This window comes from Crocodylus siamensis, chromosome 2, assembly GCF_052110815.1.
Source record: "Crocodylus siamensis isolate JL-2025a chromosome 2, ASM5211081v1, whole genome shotgun sequence".
In the NCBI taxonomy this organism is placed as follows: domain Eukaryota; kingdom Metazoa; phylum Chordata; order Crocodylia; family Crocodylidae; genus Crocodylus; species Crocodylus siamensis.
Window position 1 is genome coordinate 185230418 of NC_143396.1, and position 14838 is coordinate 185245255.

Consider the following 14838-nt stretch of genomic DNA (forward strand, 5'->3'; position numbering starts at 1 on the left):
TCCCAACCATTTTCAATGTGATATATGTTATTAAATCATCTAGGTGATTTTGAGAGCCTTACTCCCATCTGCACTTTTGTTTCTGTCACGCTGCTACTGCTGTGCGTGAGGACCGGAGATAAAGCTTCAGGACTTTTAGCGGGCAGTGGGGTTGTGCAAGTCCGGCTTGCACATTGTTGTGATTAAACAATTGACAAGGAGCAGGTGGAGTGATGAGAAAAATCGAAGCGTTTTAATTACTTACGGCTGCAGCTGCGGGTGAGAGAAGACAGAAGCAAACGAGGAGAATACAATGTGCTTACATGTCATGGTAAGTACAACGGCATCTGGCGGTTGCTAGGCGCGGACGGGAGGTGGAGGCTGGATGATCAGGCTAGCGTCCCTTGTAACAATGGAGTGGGTAACGAACGGCCTTGCTCCGGTGTGGCTAGGCACTCCCTTTTATTACTTTGGTGACGCACGCTATGACAAGTGGTAAGTTGCCTATCACCTGCTGATTTTTTTTTCAAAAAGCGCACACTTTAACTTTCTCCACCCTGGTCTCATGGCATGGAGGATGGGGACTCCTGCCATCTTGTTGCCTTGCACACCAGTGCAATTACAACAGGGAGACAGTTTCATGTTTCACATATGTCATGCCAATGCCTGAAAATAATAGTACCCATCTATTAGGACTGCGTGAAACGAGCCCTATTTCATTCAGATTCAGCCCAAATTAGGGACAGTGATTCGATTTGTTGATTTGAATCACTGTCCCTGATTCGATTTGGCCAAATCCAAATCTGATTTGTTGATTCCGCGATTTGGACAAAGGCACAGCTTTAAAAAAATTTTCTACGTATCTTGAAGTAGCAGCGTGGCTCATGATTGCTGCGGTGCTGCGGTGCTGGGGCTCATGGAGCATCCCACGGGAGCACAGGGGGCTCTCCAGCGTGCTTGGCAGCAAAGCCATAAGTGGGCCAGAAGTACTTTTGGTCCACTTCCAGGTCTGCCAAGGAGCATGCTGGGTGGCCCCCCCCATTTCTCTCCATCAGCCGGGGGGGTGGGGGCGGGCCCTGTGTGCTCCCCAGTGGACCAGGAAGTGGACTGGAAGTACTTTTGGTCCGCTTCTGGGTCTGCTGCCAAATGCACTGGGGAGCCCCCTGTGCTTCTGTGGAATGCTGCATCTGCCCCAGCACCATAGCGTTCAGAGTCCCTGCTACCTAGAGGTATGTAGAAAAAACATTTAAAGCTGTATCTATGTCTGCATCACCGAATCCATCCAAGTCTCTCTGAATTGATTCAGAGAGATTAAAGGGTCTTCTGATTTGATTTAGATTCAGAGATTTGGCCACCGAATCGGGCCAAATTTCCACTGAATTGAATCAGGGACTGAAGTTTGGCACAGCCCTGCTGTTTATGAGATCAGCAGTAGCATGCTGTGCTCTCATCTGCCCTCTGGTGGAATATTGAAGGAAAAGAACTCTTCTTATTACAGCTGTTTGTTTTATTGTTCCAGGAAACAAACAAAAATATAGCACTTTGGTGTGCTCTGGAGCTGTGCACATTTGCAGGAAGTTATCTGAGGTAGATATGTTCTTTTCTGCTTGAACTGAAACAGGACAGATTTGGAGTGGAAAGAGTTTTTGCTAAATGGAAAATAAATTCAAAAAGCAATTTATAAAAGTTCTATTTTTGCCTCTCATCCCTTTTTTTTTTTTTGAGGGCATGATTAGTACCCCTTTGAATAGAAAATGTTTTGATGTTGAAAGGATAAAGACTCTGTAGGCAAAAAGTAAGTATTTCTTTAGAGTCTGCTGTTTCACATGTGTGTGATGTGGAGGGGAGGTCCTATGCTATTAGATTGAATCCAGCAATGAATGTAACTCCTAAGGTATTGATAAGTACAGGTTTCCCTCACTTTATGCGGGTTCTGTATGTGCAAATTCGCTCTTATGCAATGATCCTTTTTATACCAAAAATTAATTATATGGGAGGTAAATTCACTCTTATGCGATCGGTGTAGTGGAAGCCCACAGTTGGCTGCTTTGTACAGTGCATTGTCGGAGTGATGCGCACCAGAATATATTCTCCTTTGTGGATCTGCACTCCTCACTCATTGTCTGCAACATGTGTTTTTATAGTTGCCATCCCCGTTATGGTAGTGCCCTGTGCTTGTGTGTACTGTCTGCTGTTGGTGAGTACTAAAATTATCGTGTAAAAGTGGTAGAAATGGATCTGGGGGTCAGTACAGTTGAGATCTTGGAACGTATCCCTATTTGTTACATTGTAAAGTGGGTTCCTTTTATGTGAGTTGTGCGCTGTGTTCCAGTTCAAGTTATGTACTATTTTCCAGGAACACATGTACAGCAAGTGAGGGAAACCTGTAATAAATACTTGGCCACTGATAGCTGCTGGAGAGTCAGGCCTGAGGGCTTGTATGAATTTCAAATATTTTCCTACATGGCTGAAATACAGCATTGCAATTCCATATAGGCTTATCGTTCACTGTTGTGGGAGTTGGCCACAATATTATTAGGACAGTGGGTATCACCTTTGGGAGCTACAGGTTTTAAATTGATTGTTATGGTACATAATTACATTTGGTGGGTGCTTCCGGTTTGCAAGGTAGGAACTGTGCTAAGGCTAATAAGGCTCTGCTCCTGGAAAACTTATAAGCATGTACTTAACCTTAAGTGTATGGTCCATCTTAGACAATTGATTTTAACAAGGCTATTTGTAGGCTTAAGTGCTTGGCTGGATCAGGGCCTGAAGTTCAAGGCCAAAGAATGTATTAGCCCAGCTTGTTCTAGAAAGGTTACACTGAAGTTCTAAATATTCAGACTTGAAAGAAAAAATGGGCTGAAATGTAAATGGAATTTGAAGGGCGATAACCATCTTCTCTGCCTTTTCGTTTCTTCTTCCTTCCCTTCTCTTATATTCTCTCACTGCTTCCCTTCCAAAGAGCCGGCAAAACTGCTCAGTCTCAAATAGCTGTAATAGCTTTTTGTTTATGCAGGGCTTAAAAGGGCAGCTAGGAGAGTCAGCCTGGGAGTCTCCCAAGGTAATCAAAAAGGACAGATATAAATCTGACAGTTATTCAGTGCATCAGGATCTTACTGTCCTGTATGGGAATGTTGTTAGAGAGATCAAGTTTTCAGCTTCTTTTTTAAAATCTCTTCCCTTTTTGTAACTTTGAGGGGCTGGTTCTCTTGTGCTTTTTCTTCTTTTCCTTTTTTTATGGATCTGGGATACTTCAGCAAGTAGAAAGCTAAGGCACCATCTCTGTTGCTTGCAAACAGCTTAAGTGTTTTGAGCACAGGTAGAGCACTTAGATCACAGCTTAAACACAGTGTATTGACTAGTTGACAGTTTTATGGAAAGTGTCTGCCTACCATGAAAAATTTGGACTTTTCACTGAAAACAGAATTTTTTGTGAGGTTGGGGGTTTTTCTGAGCAAAAATATTTTGCATTTATTTTTCTTCAACAAAAAGTTTAAAATTTTCTGAGGGAGCAAAAATATTTTCTGACTAGCTCTAAGCATAATAGCCAATGGGAAAGGAAAAATTGAATATTCCCATTATGATTATTTAGAAGTAAAAAAAATTATGCAGACCGCCACATTGAGAACAGATAGAACAAGGGAGTTTGCCAACCATGCAATGATAATGCAAATCAGATGGGCTCACTGTCCCCTAAAAAGGAATGTTTTACATAGCTGGGGTGGAAAATGATGGAGCTATGTAAATGTGACTGTGACTGTCCTGCTCTCTAGTGGGGTGAGACAATTTTATTTTAGTGCAGTGACTTACCATCATGCCAGGCATACAGATAATCACATACAACTAAAAGACCAGAAGGAACTGGATTGATTCAGAGCATTTTTGGTGTCTACAGTGGTGTTCCTGCTCCTGACAACTTCTTCTACATATCCAGGAAAGAAAAGTCTGGGTCACCATATCATACCAAACACTTCAGTAAATGAAGAATGGTTACTCGCTATACTTCTCTTAAAGGAATTCAGAAGTGTTGCAAAGGAATCTGATTATATATGGCATCTAGTGCAATGTAACTTTTTGGAAGGTCAGTGGCAAGAAATGATGATAAGAAATACATATAAAGACCAGAGTAGTTCAGCGAGTGAGAAGGGAGGCCAAGTCCATTAGTACTATGCAGAAACAAGTTTATTCACAAGAAAAATACATAAACATCTTGATGGTAACTTGAGGGCTGAAAGATCAGTAAAAAGTAACTCATAAGAATGTTCTAATTGGAACAGAAAATCTAATTGCTAGTTAACTTTTTCTCTACTCATTTGCACAGGATAAGGTTAACAAAATTGGGAAGTGGAGGAGAGGGATTTTAAGGAAGAGAACTGTTCAAGGGAGAGAGGGGAATATTTGAGCTCTTAAATTATCTGAGCTGTTGATGGTGGTCTGTCTTGAATTCACTGTTGCATAAAGAGATATTTTTTAATGTAGTCAGCATCAATATTTCGATACATCTAGCCAAATAAACACACAAGCCCAGAAACTTTTCCTGCTGTGTTGAAAGCAATTGCAAAATGCACCATGAAAGCCAGACATAAAAATATCATGATGGTGATGATTTGTTTCTTAAATAGTATATCTAAGCTGATATGTGAATGAACAAATATTGTCAAAGTAGTTAAACAAGAGCAGGTGAATGCTGAAATATGAAGACAAACCAAGAAAAATGTACCTTGGCTTATACCAGGGCAATACAAGTGACCTCCTGTAAAGCAGGTGATTTCCCTACAATTAAGAGCTGACTGGTAAGTATACTCCAGAAGGCCAAGCCCCAAAGATGTGCTGTTCCTTGTTTATGTGTTCTCTAAATCCCAGAGCAATGACCAGCTGCACAATTTAAAATCAATTGCATTGCCCAGGAGTAAATAAATCTAGAATTACCATTCATCTAGGATGTGTCCCTCTTCACATAGCATCCAAGTAGCTTTAACACACATGGCATGTATGATCAACATTTCTCTATGCTCTGCTAATTGCTGACTGTCAGATTCAGAATGTGGCCAAAGGAGCCCCAAGGCAACTGGCTGCAAATTAGAGTAGCCATGGCTAGCTCAAAGATCAGGTGTTTAACATTGCCTATGCTTCTCTGTACAGAGCTTGGCCAAAGCTAGAGAGCTGGTCTGCAGAACAACATGAGCCTGTTCTGTGGGTGTACCTCTGGCACACATGAGAAAGTCATCACCCCTCTGCTGTTTTCCAGCTGGACACAGTGTGATCTTGTTGTCTTCACCATCCTGCTGTGACAGAAAGGATGAGAAACAGACTTGGGATGATTATACAGGCAAAGCTCTTTCCTTAACTGAACTTGCAACATGACATCTCCTTCCACATTCTGACTGCTAAACACAGACATGCAGAAAATTTCCACTGACTCTTGTGTCACTTTCTTATCACAGAGGCCTGCCCTTTTAAAAGAACAGCATCCAATTAATGATGTTAACCCCAGTACTTCATTTTCCACAGGACTTTTGTGAACTAGAATAATTATAGAGCACTACTAATGATGAAACTGATTTTCCAGATGGATTGATATTTGAGCCACTGGAACTAGAGAATTATTGTTGGGTCTGCCATCAGACTCATAAGCAAAAAAAATGAGTCTTCTGTGCCATTAGAAAGTACAAGGAAACAGACATTGCATGCGCAAAAAAAATGAGTCTTCTGTGCCATTAGAAAGTACAAGGAAACAGACATTGCATGCACAAATAGTGGTATCCTCTGAAGGCATTCTAAGACAGGCAATTTATAGCCATTAGAAGGACAAACGCAAAAGCCATAGTATTCACCAAGTTGAAACCTAATCACAGTCTAGAATTGGCACCATTTCCAGGAGTGCTTTAAATGGACCAGTGCAATATCAAGTGTGATAGCCAGGGTGTTTTTGTCTACATGGTGCTTACCAGAATCTTTTGTCAAAGAGCTGTGGAATTAGTTTGAGAATTGTCTGTATATACACCATGTTATCTCACATACAATACACCCCAGAACATAATATGCACCTTGTTTTTGAAAGGCAGAATGAAGGGGAAAAAAGATTGTTCCAGTGTTGTTGAGGCATAGAGCAGATTTCAGCAGACTCACCCTTCCTCTCCTGCTTAACTGCAGCTGAAACCCTAGCTGCTGCTGAAGACTGGTCTCCTTGGGTGGGTCTATGATTCTGAAGAGCTAAAGCATCTCTAAGAGTGAAGTTACATCTTACACATATTATACTTAGAACACTTAAAATGCAAGCACCTTAAAGCTTGTTAACTTGCGCTAAGTGCCCTCTGAGCATCTCAAAGTTACATAGGTGAGGGTTAACTCTGAGCCATGATACCTAGCCTGTTAGGGCAACTTCAGCCTGCTCCACAGAGATCAAACTAGCAATATATACTCTTCCAGCATCCCAAGATACACTATTCCTAGCCCCCTAGCCTCCACCCAGACCAGGGATAGAGTTCAAATGTCCAGGCCTTTAGCCACAGTCCTGCTTGCCTGCTCTCTAGTGGCAAGTCAGAGCTCTACAAGTAAGAAACAGTATTAACCCTTAATGTGTGACTGTTCACAGCACATTCTAACTTTAACACCACTTAACATTCCACAGATTTAGTATGAGCTAAGTGTGTAATTTCACTAAGAGTTTAAAGTGGGAAGAGAAAGACCAGGAACAGCTAGGAGACAGCAAAATTGCCCTATGAAAGATTAGTTTGATTAGAGTAACTTCAAAACTATTAAGAAGGACAGAGAATCATTAACACCTCTGGAATGAAGAACAATGATTCACTAAGTTGACTGACTCCCTTAGCTGCCATGGTAATGCCACTGCTGCCACACTGTGAAGCGGGAATCAAAGCAAGATGCTTCGATCCCAATCAGAAAATCAGCTTGCCTGCTCAATACATGCACCCCAGCTTTGTGTGTGGATGTGACAAAATATGGTATATACATATATAATTTACATGACGCTGTCCAATCATATACTTTAAAAAAAAATTTCAGTTTTTTCAAACATATTTTTTACAAAGCGCTGACGAACCTGTTACCCAAGTACTTCCCTTCCCTTTACTTAGAGGACTAGCTTTTATGTGCCATTTAATTAAAAACAGAGCATGATTCCCATTACAACTAGTCACTGGTTTTGATGGTGTACCCCCAATCAGATTATCATTTATATTATAGCTGACTTGAAAATTCTTTTACACTACCAAAGACTTTGTGTTCATGAGAATGTCTTCACTGAAATTACATGATAAAATAGTGAGATGTCTGTCGGTGACACATGTATCAACTTGGAGAAAATGAATTTTCAGAAGATCTAGGACAGGGGAGATGCATAGGCGGTGCATGAGGGTGCATGTGCATCCTCTGAGCATGGTGGTACACCCCTTACAAAAAGGCACCGCCGACACTGTCAGTGGCATCTGTGGACAGTCACCACTCGCCACCCTGACGTCGGTGCAATCCCCACTGGCTGCCGCCAATGCTGCCAGCAGCATCTGCAGGTGGTCTCCAATCCCTGGTCAGCGCTTACTACTCCCCTCCCCCCCACGCTGCTGACAGCACTGGTTGTGTCTGCAGGAACTCCCCTGCTTACTGCTGCCATGACCCACCACACTCCCACCACCGCCATGCCCCTCCAGCGGCCAGGGGCACGCGTCATTCATGACCTAGGAACAAAGGAGAACAGTAGGGAAAAAGTGATAGATGCGGGAATCACTGAGACAGTTAGTTTGCCAAGTGTGTTTCTGTGAAGGAAAAAGAATGATCAAACTACTTTTGTACATGTTACTCCACTTCAGAGGGGAAAGGGAAACTGTTTTCTCTAGCAGGAAGTCAGACAAAACACAATTTCCATTTTGTTCCACTTGGCAATATTGAAAAAACCTGGACCGTGAAGAGAGGTTTCTGAAAATGGGCTTATAACAACACACAAACTTTCACACTTACAAATGTAATACTGTTAAAAATAGTCTTCTTGGCATCTCTTGCAGAAGGATCTGCAAATATTTTACAGTCTATATAGGAACACTTCCTAATACTGCTGTTTTTAATGTTATAATAATGCCCAGAAGGCTCAGTGAGGATTGGGATTATGTTATACTGGGCATTACACAAACACATTAAATATGGGCCTATGTATTATTTAAATATTTTGACTTAAGTCATTACAAATCTTAGGATTCAGAAGTGTTTCCATTGTTACATAGAATCATAGAAAGTTAGAGTTGGAAGGGACCTCAGGAGGTCACCTAGGCCAACCTCCTACTCAAAGCAGGACCATCCCCAACTATATCATCCCAGCCAAAGCTTTGTCCAGCCAAGTTTTGAAAACCCCCAAGGATGAAGCTTCCACTACCTCTCTGGGTAACCTGTTCCAGTGTTTTACTACCCTCCTAGTGAGAAAATACTTCCTAATATCTAACCGAACCTTCCCTTGCTGCAACTTGAGACCATTCCTCCTTGTTCTGTCATCTGCCACCACTGAGCATAGCTTAGTTCCATCCTCTTTCAAACCCCCTTCAGGTAGTCAAAGACTGCTATTAAGTCTCCTCTCAATCTCCACTTCTCTAGACTAAATAAGCCAAGTTCCCCAAATCTTTCCTCATAAGTCATGTTCCCCAGCCCTCTCACCATTTTTGTTGCCCTCTGCTGAACTGTCTTCAATTTGTCCCCATCCTTTTAGTAGTGGGAGGCCCAAAACTGAACACGCTACTCCAGATATTGCTTCACCAGTGCTGAATAGAGGGGAATAATTACTTTGCTTGACCTACTGGTGACACACCTACCAATGCAGCCCAGTATGCCATTAGCCTTCTTGGGCACACTGGTGGCTCATATTCAGCTTATTGTCTACTGTCACCCAGGTGCTTTTCTGCAGAGCTGCTGCCCAGTCAGTCAGCCCCCAGCCTGTCCTGATGCATGGGATTGTTCCAACCTAAGTTCAACCAGGACTTTGCGCTTGTCGTGGTTGAACCTCATGAGATTCCTTTTGGCCCAATCCTCCAATTTGTCTAGGTCACTCTGAATCCTAACCCTATTCCCCAGCGTATCTACTACTCCCTCCAGCTTAGCGTCATTGATTACTACTCTGAGCCCAATGCTCCAGCCAGTTTTCTATCCACTTTACAGTCCATTCATTCAGCCCGTACTTCTTTAGCTTGCCTGCAAGAATGTTGTGGGAAACCATATCAAAAACCTTTCTAAAATCAAGGTACACCACATCCACTGGTCTCCCTGCAACCACAGAGCCAGTAACTTCATCACAGAAGGCAATCAGGTTAGTCAGGGATGATTTGCCCTTGGTGAATCTATGCTGATTGTTTCTAATCACATTTTTCTCCTCCAAGTGCTTACAAATGAATTCCTTGAGGATCTGCTCCATGATTTTTCCATGAGGCTGACTGGTCTGTAGTTCCCTGGATCCTCCTTTTTCCCTTTCTTAAATATGGGCACTATGTTTGTCCTTTTCCAATCATCTGGGACCTCTCCTGATCACCATCAAATTTCAAAGATGATGGCCAATGGCTCTGCAATCATATCAACCAGCTCCCTCAGCACCCTTGGGTGCATCCCATCTGTCCCCATAGACTTGTACATATCTATCTTTTCTAAATAGTCCCTAACCTATTCCTTCACCACTGTTGACTGCTCACCTCCTCTCAAAACTGTGCTGCCTAGCAATATTCCCTCTAAGGAGTAGTGGTCCGTGAGTGCACCGCTTTGTTCCTGCTTCCCCTTTTGGCACAGTGTGGTCTGCTGGTAAGTGCCCCAAAGTAAGTGTCCAGGTAGGAGCGGGCAGGGTTCAGCCACCAGACAGAGGCAAGCTCCTCACTCCTCATGCAGGACAGGCAGCGGTTCCTCTCCGAGGTGAGGTGGGGGCTGGGGCTGGGGCTGGCGCAGGCTCCGCTGGCTCCAGGGAACTGCTCCATGGGTTCTGGAGTACTGCTCCACTCCACTGCATTGCCTCAGGGAGTGAGGAGGCACATGGCATCAGGGCCATGGAGCAGTTCCCTGGAGCCGGCAGAGCCCACAAAGCAGTTCCCCGGAGCCAGCAGAGCCTGCACCAGCCCCCGCCCCTGCCTTTGGGAGGGTGAGCGGCCTTAAAGTTTGTGCATGGCAAGATTTTTACTTGTGTGTGGCTGTGCACGTGCACAGTTTGGAGGGAACACTGCTGCCCAGTACAATAGTCTGGGAGCTGCCCTTGCCTGTGAAGATGAAGGCACAAAAGGCATTGAGCGCTTCAGCCTTTTCTGCATTCTCTGTCACTAGGTTGCCTCCACCGTTCAGTAAGGGACCCATGCTTTTCCTGATTTTTCCCTGACCCACACTTCCTTTCCCTCTTGCTACCGACAACTTGTAGAAACCTTCTTGTTACCCTTTACATCCCTTGCTAACTGCAACTCCAATTGCACTTTAACTTTAAATTCCATTGAAAACAGGTTTTCAGAAAGACAACTTTTGTGATACTAGCTGTCTCACACTGACCACATCTTCACAAGACACTGACTGCACTGTAGCCCGATGCTGCTGCACAGTAGCAGTGGCAAAAACAGTGATGCGACGCTATTGTGCAGTAGTTATTAGGCTACCACACAGTAGCGTCACAAAAAATGTGTTCGGCATCACTACTGCACAGTAAGTCTGGTTATTGTTAATTTATTTTGTACTTGTTTATACAAGTACTAAATAAATACGCAGTAGCTACTGTGCACTAGTGTCTCATGTAGATGCAGCCACTGAGACATGTGAGAATAACTGTCTCCAAAATCCTCTGACTTTGATAGCCCACCCTCAGGGAAATGGATAAGTCAAGAGGCACGTTGCATAACTTATGGTGTTTGAACGATTGAGTGTTGCTCAGTTGAGAGGATTCAGAACTGATCTGGCTAATTTGATAAGTAATTATCACAGCATTGTGATATGTAAATTAGCTGTTCATTCTTTCCCCACTTCCTATTCTCTCAGTGAAAGCTGTTACTGGTAAAAGAGGTATAAAGTGATCAAAATTTAAGGAGCTAAATATTTCCCTCAATTTACTCCTTTGTAGCATTTCAACCACATAATGGAGTTATGAAGCTGCTGTAAGTGGGAACTGCCATTTCCACTGACACAGGGAGAGGAATCTACTCCACTCTGTGCACCTAAACGCAAAGGACATTTAGGATTTTGTCACGCATTACACTTTGCATGTGCTCACTGTACTTAAAAGGCTAGCACTGAGTGTTGAAGCAGTAAAACATATGCTAAGTGACATCATAGCTAGCAAAATTAGGACTTTTCCCATGAGGCGTATACTGTACTATACTCTCTACTGTACTATACTACTATACTATCCAGATCATATTACCTAACATGCACTGAGCTGACACCCGACTGCTCCACAGAGGTAATTCAATCAGGAGACTCTGATGCCGTGCCAAGGCTGGGACTATAACGATCAATTGTTTTTCAGTCCCAGCCCCACCACTGCACCAGAGCTAGCTGAAGACTCCTCGTGCGACAGAGGACTGGGAACAACTAACACCTGTTTGCTGGTCCCTGCCCCCTGCAGCACACTATAGCATACCAGAGTCTTCAACGGTTCTGGTACTGAGGATGTGTTTTATTTCAGTCATAATAAGCATTACTGTGCAACTGCTCAGAAAACTTTCTAACTCATAGTAAGTGTTACTGTGATCAAAACAAAATACACCCTAAGTGTCATGTGTGGTAAGGCCCTTAGCTGTTGAGCTGCAATGACTGGAATCCATCCATAGGAGCAATGGGTGTCTACACATGTGCTCTGGGGTGGGAGGGCAGTGTTTTAATTAAACCAGCTCCTGAACAGCTGCTGTAATTACAGTGCTGCAATATCACATGTATTCAGCATCCCACATTTCAAAATGGTCACAGGAGCACTTTAACTAAAGTTCATTCAACAAGGTTTGGTTACAACACCCTTGCCACTATTTTGAAATGTGGGACGCTGAATACATGTGATGCTGCAGAATATGTATAGGCACCCTTTGGGCCTAGTTCAGATAATGGAGAACTTCCTGCATTTTATTGTTGGCAGGTAGCACCCCACTTTTCATACCCACAAATAGAAATTATTAAATTTTGTAGCTAGAACTTCCAAATCCCATAGTTTTACAATAATGTACCACATTCAGACAAATATGCACTGTCGCAAAGAATAATTCTCTGTAGTGCACTTTGGATTAACATTTGCAATGACATGAGTAGAACTTTTTTGACGAAACCTGTAATTCTGTTTTTAAAATACCCACCTGTGATGTTTTAGAGATACGTGAAACATGAAGTGTTCTTCTGCTCCAAATACTGGCAACTGCAAATGCAAAAAAAAAAAAGGTGGCTCGAAATCTCACCAGAGACAGAAAGCAACACAAATGCTTTCTGTTTCACAAATGTTTATAACATTTTAGCAAATAATGGCACAGCTGCAACATACAATGAAGTTACAAATCTAAAGTGCTGTTTTTAACTATGTATCATTGTAATACTGAGATAATCCACTAGGCAGTTCAAAACATAACTTGGACCAATTCCCAAGTGGTGAAAAACACTAATAGCTTCTGTCCCCATATGCTCTTAAAGAGCAAGCCTAACAACATTTATCTTTGTATGATTCCCTCCTATAGTATAAACATGGAGAAACTCTCGCATATGAGGCAGACCAAAACACAGTACACACTATCAGTAACTGCAACAACATTTCTAGAATACCACCACACTGGAGCCAGTGCACAAGTTGTTTTTTGGCATGCAATTGATGTGGCATTTTAATATACTCCCCTGAGAAAAATACAGCACTTAAAGTATACATACAGCAATAAGTAAAATGTTAACCCTTTAAGCATTGTAAAATAACAAGGAACAGTCTAACAGTCCAGTGATTTCAGAAGTACATCCATTTACAAGAGGATATAAGAGTAGCCAAGAGTGCATGAGAGCTTAGCTGAGATCATTTTATGCTAGGTATTTTAAGCCTGACCCTTCACCAAGTGCCCATTATGTTGGGTGCCTTTGTGTTTCGTTGCCCAGCTTGAAAACAGAGGACATAAAAACATGGTTTTGCAGTTTTTCAAAAGCATGGAAAACCTGCAAAGCCAGTTGAACTCACTGAGTGTTGCAGTGCTCAGTATTTCACAGGAGTGTTCACAATAAGGTGTCTCAGTTTGAATTCCTGATTCTATCCTATGGTAGGGAAATGGATAAATGGAAGAAAAGCCTCCTGCTAAAACTACTGCTAGCTTGTGTTTTGGGGCTGAATGTGTGTACTGGAGAGAGAAATCCTGACTGATCTGTGGAGCACTGATTTATAAATACTGTATTAACTCAAATGCACAGTAGGTTTTCTTTTCCCCAATTGCATTTTACATTCACATACCAGAAACTCCCCTGCCCCATTAAACATAGTGTCTATCATTAAACTAGTGTTAAAAGCAGCATGTGCTCAGTAATGGAAATCAACTATGAAGTTGATTAAATGCAGTCAACACTGAGCATGACTATAAATCACATGGCCCATATTAGGCAAACATGCTGGGGTGTTTTTTTTTTTGGCTTGAGGCTGAATTAGTTCTAAACTGCAAATCGACTGAGCCAAGCTCAATCATTAAATCTCTATGACTCTACCACTGGGCAAGTCTCCTCACAGGCCCACCAGTTTGGGACTTTGGATACCCCCCAAATCCATGGCAGGCATCCTATGTGCAGGCCTCAAGCCCAAAGGTATTGGAGTTTGGATGCCCCCTAGTCACACTTTGTCCTAGCCAAAAAGCCAAAGGAGCAAGCCAGGGGGAAAGCACAAATGCAGTCCCCATCCACAAAATTGTGCAGTCAAGTTTTCTGCATTTGGGAAACTTGCAGGGGTCCACCTGCCTGGAGTGCAATAGACAGCCCTCATCCTGGGAAAAGCTGTTGATCATCATATCTTCCATGCACAACCTCTCCCCAAACATGTGGCTAGGAACCTACAAGCATTGGTGGGGTTTGGAGTTTTTTTGGAATTTTTTTCATATTCCTGGTCAAATTAGCTAAATCAGTTCTGAATCCTCTCACTGAAAAATGCAAGGTACTCCACCTTGGGGAACCTCCCCGCCCCCGCAGCACGCTTATAGGCTTGGCAAAAGGGACTTGGTCCCTTTGCTACTAAAAGGGACTTGGAGGTCATGATTGACCACAAAATGAATATGAGCCACCAATGTGATGTTGCACCTGGTAAAGCGAGCAAAACTCTGGCTTGGATCCATAGATGTGTCTCAAGCAAATCCCAGGATGTCATCCTCCCACTGTACTTGGCCTTGGTGAGGCCACAGCTGGAGTACTGCCTCTAATTCTGGGCTCCACAATTTAAAAAGGACGTGGAAAAACTTGAGAGTCCAGAGGAAAGCTATGCGTATGATCAGAAGGCAGGAGAACAGGCCCTATGATGAGAGGCTGAGAGCCATGGGACCCTTCAGCCTGGAAAAGCACAGGCTCAGGGGGACCTGGTGGATGCCTATAACTATATAAGGGGTGTACATCAGGATCTGGGGGAACACCTGTTCACCAGAGCACCCCAAGGGATGACAAGGTCCAATGGTCACAAACTCCTCCACGACTGTTTCAGACTGGACATATGGAAAAACTTCTTTACCATCCAAGCCCCCAAGGCCTGGAATAAACTCCCTCCAGAGGTGGTACAAGCACCTACTCTGGACTCTCTTAAAAAACATTTGGATGTTTATCTTGTTGGGATCGTTTAGCTCTAGCTGAATTCCTGCCCCTGGGGCAGGGATCCTCCGAGGTCCCTTCCAGCCTTAACGTCCATGAAATCTATAAAAC

At 43.0% G+C, this 14838-nt stretch overlaps 1 long non-coding RNA gene across 4 annotated transcripts in view; it reads right to left on the reverse strand.

Annotated features, from left to right (window-relative positions):
- Nucleotides 1-4203: 4203 nt before the first annotated feature.
- The window catches only part of LOC149871467 (uncharacterized), a 32990-nt gene continuing 22355 nt past the window's right edge, over nt 4204-14838 (reverse strand). For 3 of the 4 annotated variants that reach the window (XR_016440243.1, XR_016440245.1, XR_016440242.1), the window contains 2 exons: nt 12279-12337; nt 4204-5267 (listed from right to left, as the gene is read on the reverse strand). This is a non-coding gene — a long non-coding RNA (uncharacterized LOC149871467). The remainder of the gene's footprint in view (nt 5268-12278; nt 12338-14838) is intronic. The other variant, XR_016440244.1, reaches the window with a different exon arrangement.